The sequence below is a fragment of the Botryllus schlosseri genome, chromosome 1 (assembly GCF_051294905.1).
Source record: "Botryllus schlosseri isolate E-star chromosome 1, Bs_hap1, whole genome shotgun sequence".
NCBI lineage: Eukaryota > Metazoa > Chordata > Ascidiacea > Stolidobranchia > Styelidae > Botryllus > Botryllus schlosseri.
In genome coordinates, this window is record NC_137236.1 from 36,731,816 (window position 1) to 36,754,686 (window position 22,871).

General features: G+C 41.3%; 3 long non-coding RNA genes across 3 annotated transcripts; 1 reads left to right on the top strand and 2 right to left on the bottom strand.

The window, feature by feature from the left end:
• Positions 1–428: 428 nt before the first annotated feature.
• Positions 429–1,808, bottom strand: LOC145439280 (uncharacterized). The gene is made up of 4 exons (XR_013915131.1): positions 1,675–1,808; positions 1,508–1,600; positions 998–1,068; positions 429–543 (listed from the first exon to the last, which is right to left on the bottom strand). It is a non-coding gene; the product is annotated as an uncharacterized LOC145439280 (long non-coding RNA).
• Positions 1,809–4,491: 2,683 nt separating this feature from the next.
• Positions 4,492–11,990, top strand: LOC145448730 (uncharacterized). The gene is made up of 4 exons (XR_013918008.1): positions 4,492–4,608; positions 4,683–4,763; positions 9,438–9,508; positions 11,881–11,990. It is a non-coding gene; the product is annotated as an uncharacterized LOC145448730 (long non-coding RNA).
• A 4,759-nt stretch (positions 11,991–16,749) lies between these two features.
• LOC145448720 (uncharacterized) lies at positions 16,750–19,117 on the bottom strand. Its single transcript, XR_013918006.1, has 4 exons — positions 18,956–19,117; positions 18,782–18,871; positions 17,037–17,107; positions 16,750–16,875 (listed from the first exon to the last, which is right to left on the bottom strand). It is a non-coding gene; the product is annotated as an uncharacterized LOC145448720 (long non-coding RNA).
• Between the last annotated feature and the right edge of the window lie 3,754 nt (positions 19,118–22,871).

The window sequence follows — 22,871 nt, forward strand, 5'->3', positions numbered from 1 at the left end:
TCCCATGTGAGTCCGAGTTAGTGGGACCATGACGTCACGAATTTTCAAGTGTGACGTCACCGATGATTGACATGTATGGCTCTTTGGGAGTTGAAATAGGGCCAATAATACTCTTCCGATAAAAAAAGTATCCCGGCCCCATATGTGGGTGGAATCGACGACGTCACGATGCTTCCGTTTAAGTGACCTCAGGCGAATGTCAGGCTAAAACATTCGGGTTCATTTAAATATGAATTTATCATTCAATGGTGCATTGAAGTTATGTACTTCAAAGAATCTTTTCCACTATTCCATTAAGCATTTAAACATCGTTGCGAGTAGCAGGACTTTCCTACAGCTCATAGCATTGTCGCATCACCAATTCCCTCTGTCATTGAATTCAGCCTTGATCAATTTCCCAAATTCACATCCCATTTATCGCACTCAAGTTTAGAACATGCATATGAATATATTTCGAAATCAGCAAATTGAGCGTTGCACAATCAACGAACAGCACACTGTTCTCTCTGATCCATGTTATCATTGACGTTCTCTCAATCAGTCCTGAAGATGTAAAAAATATTTATTTGAAAAACATTAGAAGTCTTATGTATCGCCAACGTTGTGTAGACAATTCTCATTTGAAATATAATTGAATCTACTTTCATGAACAACATGCAGTTTATATATTAGATGAGACATGGACTACAAGGGAAATGCCCACAACTGCTTTGACCTCGTAGGGAAAGGTCCTGTAATATTGCACGTTTTCGGAGGAAATTTTAACGCTGTGCTAATATATAAGGATAATGACAGCAATCTCTCCCATTAATGTGATTGGCTATGTGGACGGAACGTGGAACGGTCTTGCTTAAGAAAGACTAAAGGGACATTTGTGATTTATAGACGTTGGAATTAATGTCACAGTTTTTTTTCCTGAGTCGGCGGGAATAGTTGCAGTTGTTGAAACAGTTCATTAGGAGGCAGAAGCCCTACGAAATTTGACTGGGACACTCACTTCTTCAATGTTTTCATCAATGGGATCCGCCTTCTTGCAGCACCATTCCCCGTCTTTTGGGCATGCAGCGTCTGAAAAGTAGTAAAGAGCAGTAATAAATATTTTATATGGGCCTAATTATTGGTTGGGTCATTGTTCGCTGGCGTATACGGATATATCTCATCCGTAATCATATTTTCCGCGAGATAGCGTGGTGGCTTATAGTGGATTGAAAATGGCGCAACGAAACTAATAGTTCGATTGAAACCATCCTACCTTATACCCGTATACACCAGAAGAACATGACAATAACATGTTGGTATAGGGCTTAATTTTGCGATGTCGTGAAAATGAAAGTATTCCTAGGTGGCCCAATTGAAAAATGAAAGAATAAATGTCAAACTATACATCTTTCTGACTAATACACTCGAAATCGGAGAATTGGTTGGACCGGTCTCACCCTAGCTTTGAATACCTCCATCGGTATTGTGTTCGAGAGTGGTAAAAAAGGGTGTTTTGCTTTTCCCTTACCTTTTTGAGCTACGGTATTACCAATCCATTGGGTAAGGCACGGCAATTCCTTTGATTTGCAAAAGCATGTAAATTGTTCACCTGCACTATGAACTGTAAAAGATGTCGTTTTAAAGTTAAAATCAATATCCAGTATACTATAAATGACGAAATGTCACTATCCATACCTTGGTAGAATGCAACAGACAATACGAATAACAAAATGTATATCTTGGCAGCCATGATGTTGGCGTAGATATGTCAGTCTTAATAATAATGAGCGTAAGCTAAATCAGTTTGGCTCTTTATATGCATGAAGGAATAATTCACTCTAACAATGGCATCAGTGGAACACCATTCTGTATTAAGCAAATTATGTTCGCGGAATTGCCTGCAATGTAGGCGTTCATTCGTTCTATTTCCGTTCTTCGTTGTCAACCATTAGGATCTACGATGATTTCTCAGTATTCAGATGCGATGACCAGCCGCGTATGTAGGTCAAAATTCATATCTTCATGTGTCCCGGCGCAAGAAGGGTTGTCATCAAAATACCTGTGTATCATATTACCGCTCCTGCTCGTGGCACGTCCGTACAAGGATCCGTACCATACTTTAAAAAACCCTGATCAGAGGCAAAACAACTATAGTGAATATGGTCTACGAGACCAGTGAGTTGAAATCGCCAAAAAAATTATGAACAACAATAACAACAATAGGTTAACGTTAGCCAGTAATGGTATACCTTTGTTATATTTGTGTAAAATCTTTTGCCCGACATTGTGGCCCTCCTTCGCTATATTATTCGGTATGCAGACTATGAAAGGCTACCAGAGTGTCACGAGTTAAAACGGGGGCCACCATCGACCTTGTATTGGTACCAGTCGCATAATCGCTCAAATGCTCTGCTGAACAATGTTGGCGGCTTTTGCCTAGAACCAGGGATTATAAAATATAAAATGCCTGGAGTTACAAATTTTATTTTCTTCTCCCCCGCCATCCTGCACTTGTGATTGCGAAATCCAATCCAATCCAATCCAATCCAATACAATAGGCTGCTCGGACTTGACTTGGCTTCTGTTTATAATTCTGCCTGTATAAGTTGCAATCCGTATAATATGCAAGTCTTTCGATTCAGTTGAACGTAGAGCAGTTGCTCTCAACGTAGGCGATATCGCCCCCCAGTGGGGGATTTTGAGAAACAAGGAGCGAAAATACCAAAGGCGGCGATTGGAAGGCGATATAGGAAGGGCGGGAATGTTAGAACGTGACATATTTCTAATTAACACGGTCAAAAATGCATACGAGGCGAAAGTTGACTTAAAAAGGTCAACCCAACGGAAAATAGACGCGGAAACCGGTTTTTCGGGCATGGTCTCGGGAAAATAAAACTTTTTGAGTCAATTCACTAGCAATCAGAACTACGTTAATAAATTTCCCGTTTATATGTCCTCTTTTTCGGATTACTAAATATGGGGGCGAAAATTTGTGCCGAGCTTGTTAAGGGGAAGTTTGGTCGGAAAGGTTGGGAGCCACTGACCTAGATGATAGCATCCCTCCTGTTCTGACATCTACATAGAACTACGGCCAAGGGGCTACGCTAATTCATGTCTCAGTCCGAAAGGAAAACGAAGCATCAAGCCTATACCGGAATTTACGGAAATTCGTGACTTAGTATGAAGCATTTGGTTAGCAATATTTTGTCAATTTATGTTCAGCCAGTCGATAATAAAACTGTGGCTGGAAGATGTGAAACTCGGAACTAGTTAGTCGGACGCCGCTTCAAGCGCGTTTATAGTTATCTCGTGGGGCTTTGCGCATATATTCTGCAGTAATAGGCCTCGCGTCAACAAGCAAAGATTGAAAAAGAAAGATAACCCGTTTGTAAATTACATCGCATGAAAATCGTCAAGTGTGATATATTGAGTGATAGGCCGATTGATCATGTGTGGTTTGTAAATACGATATGCGAATCCATAGTACGTTTTGTATACATTTCACAGCAGGCGACAATACAACAATAGCACTACAGTCAGGGATTTCGAAAGGATCGTTGACTCACATATTGCTGGTATATTTGAAGGGCACGCCAGAATAAAACAAGAGCTACATCATAATCACCAATCGACTGGGCATCCGTAACTATATTGGAAACTCAAACAACAGTCGTCACGCATATCGATGCTACTCAAGTAGGCTATAAGCTGTGTTACCATTATGACATAAAGTACTAGTATAAGAATATCTTTTAATATTGAACGTGCCATCCAAAAATTCTCTAACACTGAGACCTTTGGTTTCTTATTCATGACTCTATGCGAAATAAAACTAAACCCTAGATATGGTTGAATTGTGAATCGCGTGCAATCTTAGCGAAAAGATGTTCACACCCAAAGAGCCGAAAAGGGCGATACACAAAGACATAACCTACCTCGTAATTATATCGTGGTCATAAATTTTAAGTGTTTACGTGCATACATCATTACGTTCCTACTTACACGCATAACTTGGATTAAACTGTTGTACTCGATTTATACCGCGGTATAGGTCTGATGTAGGTTCTGGTTTCGTGCGCCAAGGTGGTATATTCACACCCGTAAATCAGAATTGGTAGACGGGAGAATGTACGCACTCTTTTCGCTGAGACTGTGCCCTCTAATTTCAAAGAACGATTGCCCTACTTGGTGCTGGGAGATTCGGAGACGAAATACCGTGTTAAGTCCTCTTACAACAATGCCTACTAAGAGCACATACAATATGCCTGTAATCATCACATCTCTGCGTCATTCATCCTACGAATAGTCGGAAAAATTCGCAAATCCAATTCGTAGCAATGCAGCATTATAGGTTTGCAACTATTGTTACCGCGATTAAACTATGAAGTAACGGAAATAGAACGAATTGGTGCCCGCGATTCAGGCAACACAGCGGGTATAATGGGTTTTAATATTGAATTCTGTCTCAATTGTGCCATTGTTATTGAGCATCATTCTGACGCGTATATAAATGGCGAAATGATATGCACTCATTATTAGTAAATCTACTGATTTATAATACCTACACTTAAAACATGACTGCAAAGATCTGCATTCTGCTATTGGTATTGTCTGTCGCTGTCTACCCAGGTATGAATATTCATATTACAGAAAACGTTGTGCCCATATTGTGTTTAACTTCACGACGACTTTATCTTTTACAGTTGCACATTCAGCATGCTATTGCAAATTGAACACGTTGCTCTGTCTTACACATTGGGTCGGTGCTACCAATGCTGCGAGAGGTCAGTAAAAATTTACCGTTGATGTGAGTTGAAACTAAAGTAGGGTTATATTAGAATTTGGTGTGACCAGAAGCAGGCCGTGTTATTTTTGGCATATGCCAAAACTGCCAAAAATAACTTATTTTTGGCATTTTTCGATTTTTATTTTTGGCAGTTTTGGCATCGTCCTCTAAATAGATAGTTTCGGCCTCGAATTAGTCACAAAAACACTTTATTTGGGATAGTTTGTCAAAAGACACCACAACATATGCAGCATTCGCATATAATCAGTGCCAACAAACAATAAGAAGAAGAAAAAACCTAACGATTTCATAGGTTAATTATATCAAACGAAACCACAAAATGTGCAGTATCCATCGGAATCGGTGCCAATAAGAAAAAAAAGAAAGAAAATCCTAACAAACACACTCAACAGCTGATTGTTACAGCTGTTGAATAGACTTAAATCGTTGCGCTGTAGAAGTGCTTCCAAACTCAGGTCAGCTAAGTTTCTCCTAAATTCATTTCTCGCCCAGCGAATCTGGGACATATCGGCTTCAATAGTAGCCACTGAGGAAAAGAATGTTGCCAGTCATCCACAAAAGGTTTTCAGAGCTTCAAAATCTTTAGGGGGCCGAACCGGCTTCCATGCATCATGAAAAGAGATCACTTCGCCAGTGCCATCGATCTCATCGCGGAAATGATTTTCTTCGTGATCCTTTTCCAGGAGTTTCCTGTGTTGTCTCTCAACACATTCTATTTAGTATACCTACTATCATTTCTCCTTCAGTCTACCGATACATTTTCGGAGGACTTTTGTCACTTCAGGTGGCTTTAATATCACCAACTCGCATGGAAGAGTCCTGGGAAGGTTTGGTTGTTTAAGAACATTGACGCAACAAGACTGTCTGGCAAAACTAGACCATGCAGCTCAGAAATAGCCAGACAGTTTGTTGCGTCACAATGTTCAACTCGATCACAATGCAGAAATCGTGGTTGATTTTGGGGGTTCCAGTTCCATGAGCAGAATATAATTTATATTTTAATAATCAGTACTGCGGCAGCTTTTCATTGATACCCGTTTTATTAAATTTAGCGCTCGACAAGCCGGTCGAAAATGGTCGTAAAATTGCCTTTGGACAAATGGAAAGTATGACGTAAACCAAATGCAGTCAGCCGTTCAATCTCGCTGTGCCCACACCATTTAGGACACCATGCTTTCACCCCTAACGGGTGGAATGGACCCAGATTAAGAAACCTGCCTTTCACAAACGCTCTTCTCGCTTGTAACGCGGTCCTGTTAACACAACACCATGAACGAAATAGACTATTTGGCAGGCCGTGTTATTTTTGGCATATGCCAAAAATTGCTTATTTTTGGCATTTTCAAATTTTTATTTTTGGCAGTTTTGGCATCTGGTTCCTGAAATGCCAAAAATAACACGGCCTGGACCAGAAGTGTCCCATAACGCAGTATTTCTACCTTTTTCGGAGTATTCGAGTAGGTTTTGCCTATTTTCACAATTTATACGAGCAATTATGTATTTTCACTATTTCCACTTCTACCTCTAACAGTTGTCGACGAAAATCACTTACTCTTGACACTTTATAACGCAGCGAATGGATGAGTCAGAATTGAGTCACTTTTTTGTATGACTTAACTTGACTCGAGTCACTTTTCAAAAATGACTCGACTTGACTTGACTTGGCATTTCAGAAATATGGATTGACTCGTGACTCGGACCAAAATTTACGAGTCAATTCCAAGTCATCAAGGAATGGTGCCGATAAAAACAGTTGGTCTTGCATATATTGGAATTGTTCGCGATGGTTTATTGTGACTTGTATGAGTGCGAAATCACTCAATGATTGTGCGTTTTACTGAGCCGCCTCCAAACGAAGCAAACAGCAAACGTAGTGATCAGAGCTTACTGCTTACGTTGTCGTAAACTATTAGTAAAATAATCTAATGGACAAGTGTCAATTTCTGTTCTATAGACTGCTCACCAGGATCGTTACCCACCCTAACCAAACCTCATGTATTATTTAAATCGAATCTTAATATAGTTTACAAGTTTATATTATTCGTCGACCATCGGCGCAGGCTTAAATTGTATCCCACGGATGTGTAGGTGGCAGGTGCATAGCATCATATCAATTCGTCTCAACTTTCTGAGGTTGCGTATTTTATTCTATATTTTGACAGATAATTATATACTGAGGCTATACAGATACCTATAGGTCTATAGTTTAGCAGTTCTACGTAGCCTATGATTGAGCGATACGACGCCTTTTTTCATGTTATTTCTTTATTCGTCCCTCGATTCAAAATAAATGACAACTTTCAAACAGCTATCAAAAGGCAATGACGTAATCATGCCTCGTACTTTATAAAATCAACTTGATTTGAATTGTCACTTGACTTGACTTGACTTGACTGGACTTGACTCGAGTCACCACCAAAATATAGTGACTTGGCTTGGCTCGAGTCAAAATGTGCAATGACTCGAGATGACTCGTGACTCGACGGTATTGACCCGATCCCAACACTGTTATAACGTAGCAAGCAGCTTTGCGGTTAGTTTGCCTCACTTTTGCGATTCAAATTATCGTATCGCACATATCGTGTGTATGTATATAGAGAGTCGGAGTATATGCCGCAAAAACATCAAGCACAAAAGTAAACCACGTCCTCTCCTTTTCATCAGTCGAACATGCATCTCCTAAATTCAAAAGTAGCATGTACTCACGCTGCGATTTACTACTAAAAGGATGCGACAAGTCGATCTAATCTATTTTTCTAAATTCTTTCTTGAGTATCAGGGCTTTGGAGCAGGAGCCCGGAGCCGGAGCCCCGGAGCCGTGCATTTTCACCGGAGCGGGAGTCGGAGCGCTACATAAAATTCAGCCGGAGCCGGAGCCGGAGCTGGAGCCCGTTATTTGAGGAGTAGCTCCGGCTCCGGCCGATTTCATAAGATGCCAACATGTGCAGCAAACACATCTGCTGATTAATCATAATTAAACAGCAGGCCTGAATTTTAATGCTGTACACAGCAATGGCATAGACTAGAGTAAAGTCCAATCTCGTGCAACTATGATGTTGTCGACAATTGACAAGTATTCAGTATGACGTCACAAGCCGGCACGGCGACACCTATATGTCTTCGTTGCTACATCGGATGTTACTGACTGCTGACTGACTCTAGATTACCCTATGGGTAGAGTAGTAATCTATATAGACCAGGAATGGCCAACCTTTTCGGGGGGATGAAGGGGCATGTAAAGGGGCACATGAAATTGACGAACGAGTGTGCGGTCCACTAGCCGCGCCAAGCGGGTAAAATTTTTTAAGTTTATAAATAAACTAGGTCAATAATATTATTACTTGAGTATTGCGGGTCTATTGTATACCACCCGCTAGGCTCAGTTTGCAAGGACACGACTATTCGACGTCTGGTCACATCGATATCGAAGGTCTCTAATAATATGCGACAATCATGTTGTGCCTACATTTCACCGTCGACGATCTTTATGCGAGTGCAAACGCGAAAAGACTTTCTCCCGTAACTGCGAATACAGTTATAGACTCAATCGGGTAAATTAGGCGTTATTTTATTTTCAGTAGGAGGTAGGCTACCAAACAAGAAATTGCGTGACAATTAAACACGCCAAGCGTAAAGAAAGATTTCGCTACTATTTTAGTTTATTGTAATGTACGACGATTTATTGAAAATGTGACTGGACCCTGGATCTGCCAATGCGTCGGAAGTCGGAACTGATAATTTAGTCATGAACATCCCAAGTGTCGCAGCCAGAATGGTAATTTTTGGTTGGCATTGCAAATGCACAATCTGAGCAATTCATTTTCGATAATATAATAGGAAATTACCTCGCGAGACACGCGAAACCCCCTCGCAGGCCGCATTCGACCCGCGGGCTGGCCAACCTTGATATAGACAGGCCCATTCGATAATTCCAGAGCCGGAGCAGTGGAAAAATGCGGCTCCGGAGCTGGAGCCGGAGCTAATGAAAGATAGAAGAGTGCTCCGGAGCCGGAGCTGTAGAAGTTTAAATTTACGGCTGCTCCAAAGCCCTGTTGAGTATATTTCACTATACCTTGATTACCTCTGGCTCTGATCCGGCCGGAGATCCCACAAGAAACAGGATGATGACCATCAGACTTCGATAATCAGATAATTGTATGCGTGCGTTGTGCAGTTTGACTAATTAGAGCGAAATGCCAGTAATCTAGCTCTGATCTAATCTGTGATATGTTCCTTGCGCTCTATTTCTAATCGTAATCTAATTTCTTCTGTTCCTTCAAGTTCTACAGGATGACCGTATAGTGCGAAACGAGCCAGCCTCAGTATGCAGACATTTTCCACTATCGTGCTAATCAGAATGAACTCTAATTAGATATAAACTGAACTCGATTACATATTCAAGTTTTCGCGCATTCATTTATCCTCATTTCAATCTAACTTGGAGAAAGCTGTGTAGGTATTGTCCTAATTATAATCTGATTTGGAAAATCTAATAATTTTGAAGTTGTACAACTCTGTCCACCACTGCGTGGGTGTTATATGGTCACCGCACTCTACGTACACGTAGGCTACACGTACACGCCAGCCAGCTATGACCCGGCAAAACGTAGCCTATATTAAATGTTTCACAGTATGTCTCATTTCTTTCTAGACGCTATGTGCACAACAGCCGGACACTGGTGCTGCGAGGAGACGGCACCCATCGATGAAAACACGGAAGAGGTGAGTGATCAAGACTGTGTAATTCTTCTGTTTCATATTCCTCTGCCGTTATCTTCGAAAATACTCAAGCAAGCTCACAAGTAGGCTTACTATCAAATAACGCCTCGTATCATTCGGTTTCCACTTATGGTAACTTTTGGAAGATATTCTTGTTCGTCGTTCATGTAGTCAAGGTGACGGAAATTCCGAATCCTTCCTTCAGAAATCAAAAACATAATTGCTTGCTATCGCTTTTGCCTCGTGGAAACTCTCTAGTCTGGTGGTTATTTACCTTCTTTCCTGCTGCACTTCTTGTCGAAAATTGCCTAGGTCTTGCGCCTGCCCCCATATTTTAAGAACGGTAGTAAAAGCAAGGGGTAAGAATTCGAAGTCCGGTCGGTCTTTCGGGGGGAAGGGGTACTTCACTTTTGTAAATAGGTTGAATCGCGCCCGAGGACCACTCGGAGTAATTACCGCTATATTAATTGTATATGCTATATTCGGGGTCAAATCAAATTTGTTATGACAACCATCGGTACGGCTCATACGATCTGGCTCAAGCCCGGTGTACATCTCCCGAATCCACCTCCGCGACTGGCAATACGGAGACGTAAATTGTATAGGGTTTTGTTTTATTGCTTTCTGTGGTCAGTAAATCAACTGAGATAGTGGTAGGGATCTTTGCTCACATTGAATTTAGTACTGCACCCAGGACCGTAACTGCTGCACCCTAAAACTCCCAATTGAGGGGGGGGGACGAGCTCGAAGGGGCCCAAAATTATTTATTGAATTAGCATAAATTATAGAGTATTTTTTGAAAATTCATGCAACTTTTTCAAAAGTATTTCGCGCTAGGCGCGATTTCAACTTGCCAGATGTCTTGAATTTTGAGTACTCTTCCTCCAAGAAAAAATACGCAAGATTTATAGAAATAAGCATGTCCGCATTGGCCATTACAGCGCCACGATTTACCAAGACAAAGTTTTAGGCCATGTAACATGCAACTCTAAGAAGTGGATCAGGACGATCGGCAGCGAGAAAACCTTGACCGAAAAGGACCGCCATTATGTTGACCGAAAACTTCGTTATATATACAAAATATAAATACGTTTAATTGTCCGTAGACGCCTAAATGACTGCCGCCGAATATTTCTGTCTTGGCAATCTGAACCTCACAAGACAAATACCATCCCGCAGGGAAAAATTATATGCCAGTGAAGAAATGCCAATTTAAAATCGTGTGCGTCTTTCACTGTAGTAGCCTACACCTCACTCAACTCTGCCGGTAAATCTGATTACGTGAGCAGAGAGGACAAGAAATTGATAGCAATAGATATGCAATTCCCTATCTTTTTGACTGATTTTATCATGATTTATCGAAAATATTCGCGATTCGCGTTTGCTCACTACACAGTACGGCTAATTTCGTGGCAAAAGCGAACAACGTGATTGGGGGTAGGTGTATCACCCTGTTGTCGCCCAAGACCCAAGATTTTTTTAGGGTGGGAGGCAATATAGCAATATATATGCAATTCCCGATCATATTGGCCGATTCAATCATGAATTATAAAAAAACTTCGCGCTTCGTGCGTCCAGGCGAGCAAAGCTGGCCCAGCGAAAGGCGCCCAATCTAGATGACAAGTATAACGATAAACAGCGGAAAGCATGAGGGGGGTCTGGAGGGGCGAAGCCACCCCAGAGGTTCGGTTCAACATCATTATGTAGGGGCCCAAGACCCACGTTTTGGGGTGGCCTGACGAAGTGCTGTTACGGCCCTGACTGCACCCTGTTAGTACCTTTAATATGAATGTATTCTAAACGAAGCAGCGCATTTTATATAACGGTCACGTGAGGCTATACGGGTCACAACACTAAACATTATCATACTTTATGACACGAGGAAGAAATATTCTGATGATTTAATTTTGTAGCTCTCAAATAGAAGTATATTTAGTTGATCATTTTGACCGAAAACCTTCAAAGCATCTTTAATGTACAAAAGGTTCTCCTTCTCAAAAGTAGTAGGCTACAGTTCCTCGTTCTTCGAATCCGACACGCTTTGTGCTACGGGATGAAATACCTAGTTCGAAACATTTTGCGCTCTACTGCGACGCAATTTTCCCCCATATCGCTCCCCTAAGCTCAGCGCCCCTCATATCGCCCACTGAGCGTTTCCGCCCCTTCAAAATCTCAAACGCTCCTTGGCGCGCTGCCGACCACATTAAGAAACACTGCTCTAAAATGTGATTTTGATAGAATCAAATTACTTTTCAAAGAATTGTGCTGATAATGCTGGCTGAATAGTATCATGAATTAGACGTTTGCATAGTAATTGAGTATCCATCAAATGCTACCAAATGACATTTTCCAATGCTTCTTCTTTACATTTGCAGACCTGATTCGGAACACCGATGCGAACATGGACTGAAGAGAACAATTTCATTGGTCATGCTGCAACGCGCAATTTGGTGTTTTCATAATATATTCAGATGCATGTTCATAACTTGAGATCAGTAGTTAGGACATAAAATTTATCAAGCAGAATTCAAAGACAGGAAACGAATTTGAGATGTAACAAGGCTGTGACCTATAACAACTTCCTGTTACGCGTGATTATGTATCAATGAACCAGAGCGTCGGGACGTAACTTCTTCGGCGGTATACGGCTCAACGAAGTCGTAACGTCACGCTGTTGTTCTTTTCCAAATATCATGCTATAGTTGTGCGTCCGCGCCCACAATTTGTTTGAAGTAGTGACACGTCACTTATCACGACAACCGCAGTCATGATTTGACTACCGATCGGGCCTGATTACCAGGGTTGTAACCAAGTCACCAGGTTTCGAGTCACAAGTCAATCTCACTTTTATAGTTTTGACTCGAGTCAAGTCGAGTTATTTTCAATTCACTACTGAGTCAAGTCCGAGTCCAAGTCAGCGAGCAGAGGGTCGACTCCGAGTCATGGTATTATGACTCGAGACCAAGTTCAAGTCATTGTGTTGACTGATCAGTTTCCAGTTAGAGTCATGTTTTTTTTTAATCCACTTTTTACAACTCTGATATCGAATGGTTCTCATTTATAATATACAGCTTTTCCTCGCTTTTAGCCGTTTCTGGTTGCATTTACAAGTACCAGTACCAAGTGCTCCAAATAATGTGGTTACTTCACTATTCTTCAAAATTTCAATGAAATGTCGGTCTTGGCCGTCTGGATCTCGTATCAAATGACTTGGTTAGAGTCATGCACAACGACCCGAGTCCAAGTCGAGTCAATACACAGATTGACTCGAGTCGAGTCGAGTCATTTTCGTATTTTGAGAAAATAGTCATGACTCGAGTCATTACAACCCTACTCGGAAGCGATCCAAATTTATTTCGTTAATCAACATAAAATAGAGTCTTTTTGGGCTGATTCTACTCATCTTGGTAATATTTTCCGCGCTACGCGCGATTAATTGGAACCTGATGTCTTGATTATAATGTGAGAACTCCCAAGAAATTCATATATTTGTAAATGGAAAATGTTTTTAAAAGCTATGCATATTGTACAGAAATGAGTAAACCGACTTAGCAGTTATGAAAGAAAGTTAATTGAATATCGTATGGAACCATTTGGAGTGTTCATTGTGTAGCCAACTGGAGCGCAACTTATGACCCGCATTCCGGCGCCGGGCATTTTCGCGCTATAGAACACACGACCTGGACATAAAGTTTTGGACAACATGCGACCACGCGACTCCCGTGCGGTGTATGCGTTGCCAAAATGATTGGTGGCGATAAAACCAAGGATTAAAACCTTGAAACAAAATAAACGCCGCTTGCTGGCCAAAATGTTCGTCATTGATATGTCCACTGCCAAGGCGCCGAATTGACCAAGCGCCCAAGAGCCCAGCACCCGCAGCCTGAGTCGCACGTATCAAATGAGACGCGCCGAGGAAAATAATGAGTCCAGTGACGAAATGCGAATTTGAGATCGTATTCGTCTTTCGGAAGGATATATTGTTTTAGTTTCGTCTAGTGTGCAAGCGATTCCAATATATCTAGATCAACGACAATCTTTACCGCGATCTTTGCAGACAAATGTTGTGTCACACAAACCCTAATGTGACACCAAACCGACTTGAATGGTACAGAGGTGGGCACATTTTCGAATATCATCAGACCATATCATTGTAACAACACTGATTGACCTGTCACTTATTGGATGTGGTACCGAGCACATTGGACTTGGAAACCACCAAATCAACCACAGAAAACATTGCCACTGAAAATAAATTATGTAAATATTACGTACCTGTACGGGTACGCAATAGGTCGGGTACGGTAGCGACTAAAATTGTTTCCATGCGACCCGCTACCAGCTGCAGAAAAACGCTTGGTGGTTGCCTATTCCTTGCTTGAAACGTTAAATATTAATAAATTGAATGTTTGGCACGAAAGATTGTAAAAATTTGACATATTTTGACATTTTGGCACAGTGCACGCAAAAGGTTGCCGGCCCCTGCCCTATGGTGACATTCAGCTATGGAATAAAAAAGCGCTGTCAAGGGAGTGAGCAAATACTGTTCTGCAACTGATATTGAATGAATACCTTCTTTCTTGGGTTCCTTCAATTTTGTGAACGACGCAGACATACTGCTCTGCGAGAACGCCTTGGTGCTGATAACTAGGTCAAGAGAGCTCGTGGCCTATCCTACCATTTTTTTCATCGGTTCACGTGTTATATATCAATAGATTGGCATATATATGTTACACTTGGTAGTGTGTTTTACCAAATCAATGTGATTTGTCTTATAGTACTGTTTTGGACCACTGACAAACAGATTCATACCAGTCATATCGCAAGCTATCAACTGTCTGTGCTTGGTTATTAAATTAATGACTTCTTTCTGTGGGCTTGTAATAAAAACTCACTACTGTTTTGAAGTATATCTGGAAACATCCGCATGAAAAGTTACAACTATCCGACAATATCCGAAACAAAAATCCGTGGTAATATCAGAATCCTATTCGACTGCCACAAAATTGTCCAATATCCGGTCCGAATGGTATCCGATTCGGTCCGACGCTCATCACTGGTGGTTAATGGTTAATTCCCGCTCGCCAAATCTTTCGGTATATGCAGGCCGTGTTATTTTTGGCATTTCAGGAGCCAGATGCCATAACTGCCAAAAATAAAAATTTGAAAAATCCAAAAATAACACGGCCTGCCAAATATTGTATTTCGTTCATGGTGTTGTGTTAACAGGACCGCGTTACAAGCGAGAAGAGCGTTTGTGAAAGGCAGGTTTCTTAATCTGGGTTCAGCCCACCCATTAGGGGTGAAAGCATGGTGTCCTAAATGGTGTGGGCACAGCAAGATTGAACGGCTGACTGCATTTGGCTTACGTCATACTTTCCATTTTTACGAAGGCAATTTTACGACCATTTTTGACCGGCTTGTCGAGCGCTAAATTTGATAAAACTGGTATCAATGAGAAGTTGCCGCAGTACTGATTATTAAAATATAAATTATATTCCGCGCATGGAACTGGAACCCCCAAAATTAACCACGATTTTTGCATTGTGATGGAGTTGAACATTGTGACGCAACAAACTGTCTGGTTATTTCTGAGCTGTATAGTCTCGTTTTGCCAGACAGTCTTGTTGCGTCAGCTAACCTTCCCAGGACTCTTCAATGCGAGTTGGTAATATTAAAGCCACCTGAAGTGACAAAAGTCCTCCGAAAATATATCGGTAGACCGAAGGAGAAATGATAGTCGGGCTACTAAATAGAATGTGTTGAGAGACAAAACAGGAAATTCCGGGAATAGGATCGGGAAGAAAATTCTTTCCGCGATGAGATCGATGGCACTGGCGAAGTGATCTCTTTTCATGGTGCATGGAAGCCGGTTCGGCCCTCCAAAGATTTTGAAGCTCTGAAAACCTTTTGTGGATGACTGGCAATATTCTTTCTCTCAACGGCTACTGTTGAAGCCGATATTTCCCAGATTCGTTGGACGAGGAATGAATTTAGGAGAAACTTAGCTGACCTGAGTTTGGAAGCACTGTTACAGTGCAAACGATTTAAGTCTATTCAACAGCTGTAACAATTAGCTGTTGAGCGTGTTTGTTAGGGTTTTCTTTTTTTTTAACTTATTGGCACCGATTACGATGTATACTGCACATTTTGTGGTTTCGTTTGATATTATTAGCCTATGAAATCGTTAGGTTTTTTCTTTTTATTATTGTTTGTTGGCACTGATTATACGTGGATGCTGCACATTATGTGGTGTCTTTTGACAAACTAGCCCAACTAAAGCGTCTTTGTGACTAATTCGAGGCTGAAACTATCTATTTAGAGGACGATGCCAAAACTGCCAAAAAATAAAAATCGAAAATAGCCAAAAATAAGTTATTTTTGGCAATTTTGGCATATGCCAAAAATACCACGGCCTGGGTATATGTGTATGGTAGAAGGTGGCTCGAATATTATATTACCAAATGTGGGTATGAACTCTGAACTTATGCAACTTATCAACTGGTTATGAGATGGTATTACATCAATGTTCCAGGTATGTACTTCATAATGACTGACTGTCTCTATCAGGGCTGTGTAGTCGGAGTCGGAGTGTGGCTAATTCTCGCTTAATGGACTCGGAGTCGCTTTTTAGCACACCGTGGAATCGGAGTCGGATTCGTGAAAACTATAGTGGCTAGGGTCGAAGTCGGAGTCGTAGGGAAAAATACTGACTGGAGTTGGAGTCGGAGTTTGTGAAAATGACCCTGAATCCGACTCCCACGCCATTGCTTTCAAATGTATCTTTAAATTACTAATAGTAACGTCGCAAAACAGACATTTTTTCATTGCGGGTCGCAGGAGTTAGACAAGAGAATATTTAGGAGTACTTTTAGGCTGAAATGAGTGGCATTCTACATAATCGGTTCTTATTGAATACACTCGGAATGGGGACTTCGCCGTAGTTAGTCTCTTCACGCTCCGTCTCAGATGCTTTCACTTCCGCCAGTTTGAAAACCTCTTCTCAAGTACCATACTTGTATTAAACGGTTGCATATACTTTCATCGTACTTTCTCGTCCCTAGATCAATAATGCATGTTTCATCCTTTCTCTCCGAAAGCATCACTCTCCTAAGAATCAGTCAGGCACCCGTTTGAAAAATGCCTGCGCAAGAAGATTAACCCTAACTTGGATACACTGTCTTGCTACATGCGATGACAATACCCGTCCCTCTGTTCTCGCCTCTGACATATGAATGGATCAATTCACATCGACTGATTTTTGAAATTGCATACAATAATAACATCATAAAATAAAGAAAGCAATGCAGTTGTAAAGCTTGTAGTTGTCCGGTAGCTGAGGGCTAGTTTCAGAGATGTGGCAGATATCACTGAAAGACACATATCTTTTTAAATGCGAATCCATTACATTCGGAATGAATACTGTATACGAAACGTGACGTGGCAAAAATTCTGATTACCGATCAAGTGTCAAATCCTTGGCCTATGAATTGCTTTATCACATGCGGCACATTAAGCCAAGACCCCTCACCTGCTTTTATTATTCTTGAATGGTATCTGGCTTTTTGCAGCACAACTCTCCAACGCCGTCACATTCTTTGCCTGGAGGAGAAAGAACAATACCTTTTCGCACCGCTAGTACAATACTCCGCTGGTCACCAACGACAGAATGGTCGGTAATTGGTAGGGATGGTGTGAACGTGAGGTTCACGTTCGTGTTCTGTGTGTGAACCTCGGAAATTTAGAGGTTCGCGTTCACAACAGAACCTTGGTAGGTTCTGCACTGTGAACCTTTTTGGTGAATTGTAATTTGCACTTCGTTATAAGATCTTTGGTTCAAGTTTATTGCATTTCAACTGCGGGTCGCTCGATGCATGGCGCTGGCAGCATAAAAAGTCAACACTTAACGAGCATGTACCATGACAACCTAGAAAGTTTTACGCGCTTTTTTGTTACCAAAAATTTCTCGAAATATTCAGCTTTCCGTTTTGAATATTTAGTGACTCTCCGCTGTGAGCTTGACCCGCAATCACACAACATCACGAGCGATATACATAGTCAGCGAATGATGCTTATTCAACCAATCAATGACATTGATATCGTTTTCTGATGTAAAATATCGAGCGGGCGTACGGGGTCAATCTTGACTTCATATCTTTACTGTATCATTAAAACCAAATCCGTGCGATTAAGGTGCTGGCTACTGCTATATAACTTGTTGTTTATGGTATCGGTAGCGAGTATAGAAACCCGTTTTACACTCTGCTCAACATCAATGTAGCAATAGTCAGACTCCGAACACATTGTCCGGTCTGACTAAAACCATTGAGGAGTAAGCTTATATTTTATGGTAAGTCCTCGTCGAAATTGTTGGCAAAGTGACGGAATGTATTGATTTTATGAGATTATTATATCCTTTGATAACCGCGGTTGATACATTTAGCGACGTTTAAAACGCCAATATGTAGCCTACTACAGCAATGCGACATTATGTGGCCCGAGTCTTCGCTAGGTATCGTGTACATTAATATAACTTCATTGAAATATAGGGTTGGAATTAGCAATATGACGTCACGAGGTTCACGTTCGTGTTCACACAGAACCTTTCAAAAAGGTTCGCGTTCACACGAACCCGAACCTTTCAGAGGTTCACACCATCCCTAGTAATTGGCATTGGGCGCATTGGTCGTTTACACTTCGTTCGCTCTGGGTATGCTACTCACAAAAAATTGGAAATGCATCGTGTTTTGTTTTAATGACGATCGATATGCATTTGACATGCATTACGCTTGATTCGCCGTTCAGGTTGAAAGGTGCAAGGAAGGTGATATCTCCATTGGATTCAGATTGTACTATTCAGCAATCACTCTCATCTCTGACTCGCAAGCTGACAGTTACATTTCAGAATAAAACGTTTCCTTAGCCCAGCATCGCACTCTTGCGCAGCCTTGTAATACGCCCGACTAAATTTAAGGCATATGCAAAACTTTGAATTAGTACAATCATCTCAATTCGCCACCGGGACTTCAGGTAACTTTCGTACTTCACGCCGAATTATTTTATTTTGTGAGCACTTTGTTTTTCATATTCAAAAAAGTAAGTTCAATCGCTTGTTGATAACATTTACGAACACGTTTTCAGGGTATTATTGTCTAAAATCTAGATAGATCAACACGGAAGTTGTTATTGGATGGGTATTGTGCGAATAAAATATCGGGAGTGGGAGCTGGAGTTTGTGGTAAAGGAAGATTACACTGAGCCCTGCTGCAAACTCACCGACGCCGTTTATCCATCCTTCGTTACATTTTGAGGTAGCGGCTTTGCAGGTTCCATGTCCATTTGCCTCGCAATTCGGTGTGGCGGATACTGAAAAGATGAATATCGACAGATATGTACGTTGTCGAACCTACTTCACATACGTCGTCACGACGAATGCACAATTATATTTACCTTGGTTGAACACGATCGACACGACCACGAGAAAGACAAAAATCTTGCAGTTCATGTTGCTCAAGTTGTCTCGACTATTTACTCAACAGAAGTAGAATACAGACGATGGGACGTCAACGGCTTATATAGCACTCTGATTCATCCGATTTTAATCGGAGACAATGCAGCTAGCAGTAAGACGTGCATCACTGCAAGAACAGTTCTTCGTATCCACGCTAATTTTCGATAACTGACTTATTGAAACAATACGTGAACACTGAAGTCATTGTTGTACGTTGTTATTCGTTGTGTTGCATTGTGTTCTGTTTTTTGCAGCATGTTTTACAGCCCTATTATGGAAGTTCGCAGAAATAGATGGAGATGCTAGCAAGGATTGGTGGATTTTCAAACATGTATGGTTATGTGGTAGCTATGTTCACCTGAGCGCGTAGTGGTATTGGAAGGAAGCATCCGTCGAAATGATTCTGAAAACATCAATTATAATTCAATCCGTAAATTGGAACCAGTCTGAAATCACCGATGTACTCGAAGGTCAGCTTTGATCCGAAGAATCCAACCGTCCAACATGTCATATTTAGGGTCACTGTGTTGCGAACAACAAACAACAACAAACATGTATCGAACAGTGCCGACTGCGGATTTTACGGTCAACAAAACTTAAAAAACATTGGGCAAATCATCTAGGAGTCGTTTGCGGGGTTTTCGAGACCGCTGATTACAAATATGAAATCGGTTTTGCCAGATTGTCTCTACTTTAGAAGATACGTATGCCGCCAAAAAGGCCAAATTACTGCATTTACTCCCTAAATAATTCATTTGATAGAAAGTATATCGTGTTTTTTACTTTTACACCTAACATGAATAGATAGTTGACTATGAAGAGCTCTCATGTCGTCCTCGGTTATTCTGTCAATATTAGCATGATCAGATGTGAGATCTTTGTCTGTGAAAAAGCAGTCTGTGAAGCCTAAAAATTGTATATTTCCACAATGAAAATATATTTTCTGCACCACCATATGGTCATTCCATCAAGATGAAAGAGGAGTGTAAAGCTATCAAATATGTCCTTGTGAAGCTTAACTAAAATACTCATATGCGACTCTGCATTTTTGTCTTGTGAAAGGAAAATTTTCTGCTCAGCCAACAAAGTGGGTAATACCCCACTGGGTATACCTGTACCCCTATCAAACGAGAAGCATAAAGCTGATATCTTTGATGTACCTCAGATTCGAATACGTACGAAAGATTCCAATTTCATATCAAGGAGCTCATGGAATGGACTTTATACCAGGATGTAGTTAATACAACTTTTTTGAAGATCACAAAGCATCCTGTTACAAATAGTTGGTCCGAAAATTGGCATCTGCTTATGGAAAATTTGGAGCATTAAAGCTCACTTCTTGCTCAGTCGTCTTGATATATTTCCTGATCATCTTTATGATTAAGGTGAGGAAGACGGGGAAGGTTCCGCGAAGACATCAAAACAGCAACAAAAATGATACCAGTATCGATGAGATGAACATATTAACCTTTCGAGACACTGCACTAAATTGCTTAAAAGCGAAAATCATACGAGACACAAGTAGTTAGTATGATCGCTCGTGAGGTGGCAGGGGCTCTTATGGGCGCGGCGGTGAGGTGCCTGAAAACTCGTGGTGGTGATGGCACCCTTTTACACCCCCTCTCGGCGGTGAGGTGCCATGTGTTCTTATGGATGCGGTGATGATGGCACCCTTTCGGGTATAGGCTGCGGTGGTGAGGTGCCGCGAAAACTCGTGGTGGTGATGGCACCCTTTTACAACCCCTCTCGGCGGTGAGGTACCTATGTGGTGATGATGGTACCCTTTCTGGTATAGGCTGCGGCGATGATGTGCCTACGGATTCTTGTGTCGTAGTGAACTAACGTTGTGGATATAGGCTGCGGTGATGATGTGCCCACGGATTCTTGTGTCGTAGTGAACTAACGTTGTGGATATAGGCCGCGGCGATGATGTGGCTGTCGTGTATTATTACACGGTTTCTACTGATTCACCATGTGTTCTTATGGGTGCGGTCGTGATTCGTACTTTCAGACATCTCTCGCGTGGTGTTGAATAGTCACCAACAATATCCGCACAAACGGAAACGTGGCTTGCAAGAGGATTAAGCAGTGCGATCTATATTCCGAATGACCTGCGCGCTGAATTGTTTCACAGCCAACCGCGGTGGTCGTGACTCGCCTTTTTTACTATAGGTGGTGACGGTGATTCGCCTGTTGTGTATTCTTACGGGATCTGTGGTGACTCACCATGTATTCTTATGGACGCGGTCGCATGCGGCTATTGCGTCTTATGGCGGGGGTGGTGAGCGGCTATTGATGCTAACACGAAACCCGGGGTGGCGAGCGGCACTTATTTCTTATGGCGGCGGGTCTTATTTCTTATGGGTGCGGTCGTGATTCGTACTTTCGGTATAGACTGCGGGCGGTATGTCGTACTTTCAGCAAAAAAGGTGTGAAATAGTTTACCAAGTCTAGGAATCACTTGCAAGGTAATATTTTGGTATTTAGTTTACCACAGAGCCGGCGTAGACGGCGATTCGAATATCAACAATAACAACGCTCACGAATTAACACTTCAAATAGCTGTGAAATAGTTTGCAAAACCCCGCGATCGCTGACAAGATAATGTCTCGGTCATAACCATCTTTCACGACTTGGTGTCATAACCACACCGATCGCTCACGCGGTGAAATTTTAGTAATCAGTTTGTCACAGAACTTGATATCGCTGGTAAGATTTAACAAGTAACGAATAACAGACCGCGGTAACTTGAAAAGCGACAAATTGTCACTTATTTCCGCTCTAACCCTAATCCTTTGTGAAGTGAACGCTTATTCAAAAGGGTGTGATATAATTTTAAAATCCAACGACCACTCACCGGATAATACTTCAGACATAGCAATTCCTCATACCCACCCACAAGGTAATATTTCGGTAATTAGTTTGTCACAGATTCGTCACAGGCGGTGATTGGAAAACCGACAATTTGTCACTCGCCCGCGATCGCTATATGTTTCACACCTCCAGAATAGTGGCTGACTTTAGTTGCGTGATAAGATCCATGAAAATATTCCATCAATGTGTTAGCTTATCAACTTGAAATGAAACTCACTACACAAATCAAGTCGATTCGTATCTGAATGTTTTAAATCGGTACAACTCTAATCCTTTGACAAATCCCTTAACGCGTTTTTGTTGAATCGAACGTAACCGAATATTACTGACGCCGACTTTCAGCCGCATCGAATTATTCGCACATTCCGCGTCGCTGTTTTCACACTTATAGAATCAATACCAACTATAACTCTACAAGAATCAAGAATCACAAGTATGTGCATTACACAGTTATTGTCTTTATTAACTTGAAATCAAACACTTAACAAAAACACGCAACTAATCATTTGGCAACTCTAGCATTACCAAAAAATTCCAGTATTGTTGATTGAAAATCCTTGAGTCATTATTATCAAAAATGTTATAGTACCGCATCGGGATCCATTCGCGGGATGTACTAAAGGTAAATCCAAATAATCCACATTCGCGGGATGTACTAAAGGTAAATCCAAATAATCCACATTCGCGAGATGTACTAAAGGTAAATCCAAATAATCCAGAATGAAATATTTGGACTTTGACATAGTGTGAATTGAAATAGGATTGACAAACACGATTACCAACTTTGATCCAGCCACATTTCAAGATCATACTTTGAAACAAGTAATGTAACATTACAACTCTATTCACGATCCCGCTTTCCATTTGTCAAAGAGATATTTTAACATCTTACCATACTCAAAAGAATTATTCACAACATTAACAATTGTTAAAAATCTAGTTTTCACTTACTTGATTATATCACTGCAACTCATAAATTTG